A 7,980-nucleotide genomic window follows, 5' to 3' on the forward strand; every position below is an offset into this window, starting at 1 on the left:
CTCTGTGGCTGTCTGCTTTGGCAGGCTAGAATGACAGAGCACAGATAACACTGATCAATGCTCTGCCATAGCACAGCATTGATCAGTTTTAAAAATCGAAAGATTCCATGTTATAGTCTCCTATGGGGGCTAAAAAAGAAATTAAGTAATAAATGTGTATAACCCCTCCTCCTAAAAAAAAGTTTGAATCTCCCCCCTTTTCCCGTTTAATCAATAAAATGTAAATAAAAAAGTGTTATCGCCACATGAGTAAATGTAACGTTAATTAACCGGCACGGTCAATGTTGTAAGCAAGACAAAAATGCCCAATCCAGAAATGCATATTTTTGGTCACTTCATATAGCAGAAAAATGTATAAAAAGATACATGATATATCTGGATTATGACACGCCATCTTGGAGGCAAAAAAATGAGCCTTCATACACCCCAGTATATGGAAAAGTAAGTAAGCATACTAACTTTCTTACAAAAAGTTCACATTTTTTTTAACTAGTAAAATGAAACAAAACCTATATAAACTGGGTGTCGTAATTGTATGGACCTACAAAATAAAGATAATGGGGTGCATTTATTACGCAGATAATGGTGTGCATATTTGTCACACACTTCGCTGTATTTTATTTTTTTTTAACTGCGTAGAAACGAAACCCCCTAAAAGTTGCATAATGCCATGATTATTATTTTTTTCAATTTCGCCCCACAAATTTTTTATTTTTTTTTGGCTTTACCATACATTTTGTGGTAAAATGAGTGATGTCATTAGAGAGTACAATTAGTTCTGCAAACAATAAGCCCTATAGATGGAAAATTGATGAAATATTGGATTTTATGGAATTATGGATTTTAAAGGGGTACTCCGGCTCTAAGACATCTTATCCTCCTATCCAAAGGATAGGGAATAAGATGCCTGATCACGGGGGTCCTGCCGCTGGGGACCCCCGTGATCTTGCATGCCGCACCCCGTTAAAATCAGTCCCCGGAGCGTGTTTACTGTCGATCACGGGGCCGGAGCATTGTGACATCACGCTCCGCCCCCCCCCTCAATGCAAGCCTGACGTCCAAATGCTCCCCCAGCGGCGGGACTCCCGCGATCAGGCATCTTATCCCCTATCCTTTGGATAGGGGATAAGATGTCTAAGTGCCGGAGTACCCCTTTAAAAGGCGAAGGAAAATGCAAAAAACTAAAAATTGCTGTGTCATTGCAGGGTTAAAAAAAAAGACTCCGGGCTCTGCAAAAATAAATGATACTCCTCTGCCCTGCTCTCCTGCCACTGCTGTTCTAAAGGCTCCTGTTCCCCACTGCTCTCCTCTTCTTGGTGCTTCCAGTGATTGATGTACCCACTGTGCCAATCTCTGACCAAGCATGCCCACTGACACTATGTTTACTCAGTTCTTGTGAGGGACGGGGTCCCTGAGGTTAGAACCCCAGCTAATAAGCTAGTTATCCCCTATCCCAGTGTTTTCCAACCCGGGTGCCTCCAGCTGTTGCAAAACTACAACTCCCAGCATGCCCGGACAGCCTTCGGCTGTCCGGGCATACTGGAAGTTGTAGTTTTGCAACAGCTGGAGGCACCCGGGTTGGAAAACATTGCCATATTCAGTCATGTACACACGATGTAACTTGGAGTTTTACAACACCTAGTGGCACCATGGTTTGGGAACACTGCCCTATCCTGTCACTGGAGTATAACACCTTTACATGGGTGGTCCAGGATTTAAAAAAAATAAAAAAATCCTTCTAATACACCACTTCTGTGCACAGGTTGTGTCTTGTATTGCAGCTCGGCCTCATTGAAGTGAATGGGACTGAGCTGCAGTACTACACACAACCTGTGGACAAAGGGGTGCTGTTTTTGCAACAACAACAAAAAAGATGCAGTGTTTATCTTATTCTGGATTCTTATTTTCAAGGGGTTATCCATAGTGTTGAGCGGCATAGGCTATATTCGAATTCACGATATTTCGCGAATATATGGACGAATATTCGTCATATATTCGCTAAATTCGCATATTCGTAATAGTCGCGTAAAATATTCGCATATACGAAATTTCGTATATACGAAAATTTGCATCTGCAAAAATTTGCATAAAGGAAAATTCATATGTGTGAAAATTAGCATATGCGAAAATTATAAGTGAAAATTTGCATATGCGGAAATTAGCATATGCAAATTTTCACATATGCAGAAATTCGTACGCCGGTCTCACACAGTAGTATTAGAGCCTTCTTAACACCACACAAGCTGGAAGCAGAGAGGGGTGATCACTGTGATGTGTGCTGTGAAAAAACAAAAACAAACGAATATTCGTAATTACGAATATATAGTGCTATATTCCCGAATATGCGATATTCGTGAATAAAATTCGCATTGCGAATATTTGCGAGCAACACTGATTATCCAGCGTTGTTGTTGTTTTTTTTCTTTCCATTCTCACCGGCTGCAACAACAAAAATACTTAACCCCTTAAGGACACAGCCCATTTTATTTTAGCGTTTTCCTTTTTTTTTTTTTTCTCCTCGCCTTCTAAAATCCATAATTTGTTTAAATTTCCATTCCCAGACCCATATGAGGGCTTGTTTTTTGTGTGACCAGTTGTACTTTGTAATGACATCACTCACTTTACCCTAAAATGTACGGTAAACACGAAAAAAAATTGTGTAAGGAAATTTAAATGAAAATCATAATTTGGGGGGTTTCGTTTTCACACTGTACACTTAATGGTAAAAATGACATGTTTTCTTTACATCAGTACGTTTAAAGTTGCCCTATTTTGACCACCTCTAACTTTCTAATTTTTCCGTATTCAGGGATGTGTGAGGGCCAATTTTTTGCACCATGATTTGTAGTTTGTTTTAGTACCTTGTTTGCATATATGTGACTTTTTGATCGCTTTTTATAAAAAAAATATATATAATAATAATTTGCAGAAAAAAACAAGCAGATTTTTTTTTTCTTTTTTACGTTTACACCATTCGCCATAGGGGATCATTAACATTATATTTTTATAGTTTGGACACTTACAAATGCGACAATACCAAATATGTTTATCATTTGATTATGTTTTTTTTGTATTAATACGGGGAAAAGGGGTGATTTAAAATCTTATTGGGGGAGGGGCTTTTTCACATTTTTTCTTAACCTTTTCTTTAATTTATTTTACACTTTTTCAGTCCCCATAGGGGACTAGTTTTAGCAATCATAAGATTGCTAATACTGTTCAGTGCTATGCATAGGTATAGCACTGATCAGTATTATCGGTGATCTTCTGCTCTGGTCTGCTGAAAGGCAGAAAAGTGAAGAAGACCCCGGGAGATGGATGGAGGCAGGTGACGGGACCTCCGTCCGCAATCTTGGCTGATCTGATCCCCGCGGAAGTGCTGCGGCCGTCAAGAACAGCCATTTTAAGTGCCGCACTGCGGCAGATGCCGTAATCTGTATTGATCATGGCATCTGAGGGGTTAATGGCAGACATCAGTGCGATCACTGATGTCCGCCATTACGGGCGGGTCTGCGGCTGCGCTCGCGTCACAACCACGCCGTAAATGTACAGCACTGTGCGTGAAGTGACGATATGCAGTGCCGTACATTTATGGCCATGTCCTTAAGGGGTTAAAGAGTACCTGTCATGATCTTGTTAAATGTTATAATCCTCCCAGGTCACTGCCCCCATCATGATAAACCACCCCCTGCCTTTATTTTTATTATTTTATTAGTTTTCTACCTTGATATTGCTCTGTATTTTCTGCTCAGTCTCAGACAGATTCACAGACTGGGAAGGGGCGTTCCCCAGCTGGTGTGACATCATCTGAAGCCATACAGGGGAGAACTTCCTCCCTCACTCTGCTACACACAGCCCAGAGCAGTTCAGTGTGAGATGAGCTATGATTGGCTAAGGCTACACACACACACCCCTCAGCACTCCAGACTGCATTTCCTGTTATTGGACTTCTGCCAGGCCAGCAGCAGTCCAAAGTCTGTACAAGAGATGGGCGAAATGTGCTCTGGACAAGTAGGGAGACACCGCTCCCCTAGTGCTGCCAAAATCTGTCTCCCGTCCTTAGTCCCTGGTTATTCTTGGGCTTTCTGGTCAGATTGCGTTGAGCTTATTATCGGCCACAGCAATTCCCTCACCTTGGCCGGTGATAAGCTGAGTGGGAGTGTGATAGCACGGGCCTGTTACGTACCCTCCTGAGGCCGTGACTAAAAGCAACTTTTGGGGTCATGGTTGAGGTACCCTGTGGGTTACATCGCGACCACTTTCACTGCCATTATCTGCAATACAGTTGTGTATCATGGTGATCTTTGGTTCCAAAATGGCCACAGATACCATATAGCACCTTACCCAGCTTTCCCAGGAACAGATATAACTTAAACTGTGTAATTGCATTTAAGGGTAAACCACAGGCTAGTAGTTTACAGGTACTGTGGTAAGCAGCCATTTTGGATGGTGTTATAATGATTGGATTTGGGCAGGTGCTTATGACTTTATATATATATATATATATATATATATATATATATATATATATATATATATAAATTTATTGTGAGCTGTTCTATTTCTGTCAGCTGTTAAATGGTGGCTCCGCTATCCAGGTATTTCTCTCCCATAGCCTCCATTTTAATCTGCTTCCCCTTGGTAGTAGCTGTTGCCATGGTAACCAGAGCTTGCTCGCTGGCTTGTGAGTGACAGGGGCTATTATATTTTCCCAGTGTGGAATTTTATTGCATTAAATATTGTCGCCGCGGTCCCACCCCCCCCCCAAAAAAAATTGTAATAGGTGTCAAGCTATTCCAGGGCGACAGATGCTCCTCACAAAAATTCACTGTGTGAAATGCCAAGGTTAACGCAGAGTTCACCTACTAACCCACCTACACCGGGGAGAGGCGGCTTTATTTAGCCCCAGCAATTCTTATTTCCAACCTGTTCCTTCTGTGTAGAAAACCCTTCCATCTTAAGATCGGAGATGGGGGTCAACATTTAACCCCTTCACCACCATCTGTCGCAGATCCGAAAAATACACGGAAACAAGACAGGTTGCTCCATGATGTGTGTCGGTGGTGTCAGTCCTGTAGCTCCTCGGCCTTTGGTTGCCAGTGCATGCTGGGGGTTGTAGTTTTGTCAAAGCTGGAGAGCCACAGGTTGGAAACATAAAACAAATCTTTAAAGGGTTTATACAAACAGCTAATGTCTTTCATAAACAGTGCCACACCAGTCCTCAGGTTGTGCGTGGTACTGAAGCTTAGTTCCATTGAAGGGAATTGAGCCAAGTTGGAATACCACACACAACCTGAGGACAGGGGTGGCGCTGTTTTTCGAGGTAATTACCTAGGTTTTTGTACTCCTGGATAACCCCTTTAAAGGGGTACTCCGAACAAATTTTATATTTATTCTATATGCCACTCCCCCGCTGAAATGAGTCTCCTGTTCTTGGGCCCGGGTATTCTTCCTGGTTTTGGGGTCTGACATGTCACACTCGCTGACCGGGAAGAAGATTGGGGCCGGAGGATGGAAGACCGATATCGGTAGCATCAGGGGGAGCGGCGAGAGGTAAGTTAAAGGAAATCTGTCACCAGTGTCACCTGCACTAACTTGTTGGTACCCACAGGTGTTGCAGGTGACACTGATGACAACGGTACTTACCTTGTCCCGTTCCGTGCAGGGAATCTTCGGTAATCTCCGTTAGTTTGAGCTCCGGGCCCGGCTTGGGGCATGGGCGGAGCTTAGTGATGTCACTGCAGCTCTACTGAGTCCCTCTGCTAGAAAACAGCAGCGGTGACGTCACTAAGCTCCGCCCGTGCTCCTAACCGGGCCCGGAGCTCAAACTAACGGAGATTACCGGAGATCCCCTGTACGGAACGGGACAAGGTAAGTACCGTTGTCATCAGTGTCACCTGCGCTACCTGTTGGTACTGACAGGTTTGTGCAGGTAACACTGGTGACAGATTTCCTTTAAAGTTTATTTTCTTGAATGGTGGTGTGGTAGCTGTAGGGGTGTTGCAGAGTAGTGATGCAGGGTATAGCATTAACCTTTGATTGTCGTGACGCCAGGGTGAGCTTTCCTCTATGTATATGTTCTACCGCCACCCGTCCCAAGAACGATAGGGAGGAATAAAGGATTGTCCACAGCAGAAGTTGTAGTAAACTGGAAATAACTTTACTGCAGATTTTATGCAGATGCAGATAACAAGCAGTCTTTTACAAGAGGACCGGGATACAGGCTCCTCACAGGTTGGCTGGGATTTTGTAGTGAAATAAGCTTTGATTTTGCTGTACGCTGTTCCACTGAATTTAGGGGTATGTTTAGGTTCAGTAGTCACGTAGGATTGGTGAGATTGGAGTTGGATTATCTCACGGTTTAGAAGGCTGAAGTAATAGGCTTCAGGCCTAACTAGACTTGAAGAATTGTGCGGAGTTGTGTTTGCTTTCATATCCCGAGGGAAAGAGAGAAGAGAGCGATACAGCGCCCTTATATACTGAAGGGGCCGGATCAAAGCTTATTGGTTCCCAGACCTGTCGGTCCTGACCCAAAGCATTATGGTCACATCACATGACCCCATCACATGGCCCAAAAGTCCTTGAACCTTGCATATGACATGACCTAAGGTCCTGTACATTTATTACACTATGACAAAATATATTAAATATATACATTTTTGAATAGCATTACGAGGCGACTAGGGGTTAACCCACCAGGAGAGCCCCGAAAGCATGGAGGAACTCTGACTGTGGGGACTTACGACAAAGATACGGGACCAAGTCCAGTACCGGGACACCACAGTGGCAGTACGGGCATAAAGGATAAATAAAAAATTTGCCCGGAGTGCCCCTTTAATAGAAGTGAATAGATGGGAGTGGAGAGCGTTTATAAAGAGTCGCTCTGGAGGACCTTCTTCTGTCCTGCATTCAGACAGCCCATAGGTTTGAATGGACTCTGTGTAATGCTGCATTCCACCTGTGGTGGCGCTGCTGAGAAATGAAACACTTTCTGTTTTCCCATATTTGGGGGACTCAGCAGGGAGGGGGCACTTTGTAATTAGTTTATTGTCTAACAATGCTTCTAGATCAGTGTTTTCCAACCTGTGTGCACTCAAAACACACAATACCTCCAAATTTCAAAGCCTTATTGACTTCAACTAAAGAGAGGCCTAATGATTCTGTGGTATGCAGAAATTCTGCTGTGTGACTGGGACACATAGGAGGAGATTTGCTGAGTTGCCCATAGCAACCAATCAGATCGCTTCTTTCACTTCTGAAAAAGCCTCTGAAAAATGAAAGAAGCCATCTGATTGGTTGCTATGGGCAACTGGGCAACTTTTCCTATGGACAGATTTTGCTAAATCTCCCCCATAATGTGCAGTCATTTTGGCAGAATTGTTCCGTGTGAACATAGCCTAAAATGAAGGTGAGAACCTGGCCTAAGGGCCCATTGACACTAGGGAAATTACCAGCGGAGAAATATTGTGCTGCAGCCTCCTATTGTTTTCAAAACACTGCTGAATTTCAGCAAAGCAAAAAGCTCTGCTGCGGGTATTCCAATTCCGAGCTTCACCAAAAGAAAGAGTTTTGAAATTCTGCTCAGAAATTCTGGTAAAGCGGAGTCCCATTGCTCTCAATAGGATTCCGCTGCAGAGTGCACACTATGAAATTATAGTGGCTGAAATTTTGCCGCCAAAAGAATCACCTTGTCCATTTTTTAGGCGGAATGGCGGAATGGGGACTGAAATGTCTGTGAGGTCCTAGCGCCGATTGATTGTCGATTCTGTCCGCACTTGGAAGCTCCTTATGGAAAACTTCATAAGTATGGGCTCTAGGTCCGCACGGTTACATGCCGCAATAAAAACACTGAACCAAATAGCGATAATTCCTTCAGTAAATGCCTGTAATCCGACAGACCCCCCATTAAAGTCAATAAAGTCCATTCCTGGCGTGTAAGGGATCTGGCGGCACAGTTTATTATTTTCTATTATTGTTCTG

General features: G+C 43.3%; 1 protein-coding gene across 1 annotated transcript in view; it reads left to right on the forward strand.

Moving 5' to 3' along the window:
• Positions 1 to 7,276: 7,276 nt before the first annotated feature.
• LOC130285588 (mucin-12-like) overlaps positions 7,277 to 7,980 on the forward strand; it is a 76,440-nt gene continuing 75,736 nt past the window's right edge. The window contains exon 1 of the mRNA XM_056537182.1: positions 7,277 to 7,408. The gene's annotated coding sequence lies outside the window, so the exon portion shown is untranslated. The remainder of the gene's footprint in view (positions 7,409 to 7,980) is intronic.

This window comes from Hyla sarda, chromosome 8 (genome assembly GCF_029499605.1).
Source record: "Hyla sarda isolate aHylSar1 chromosome 8, aHylSar1.hap1, whole genome shotgun sequence".
NCBI classification, from domain to species: domain Eukaryota; kingdom Metazoa; phylum Chordata; class Amphibia; order Anura; family Hylidae; genus Hyla; species Hyla sarda.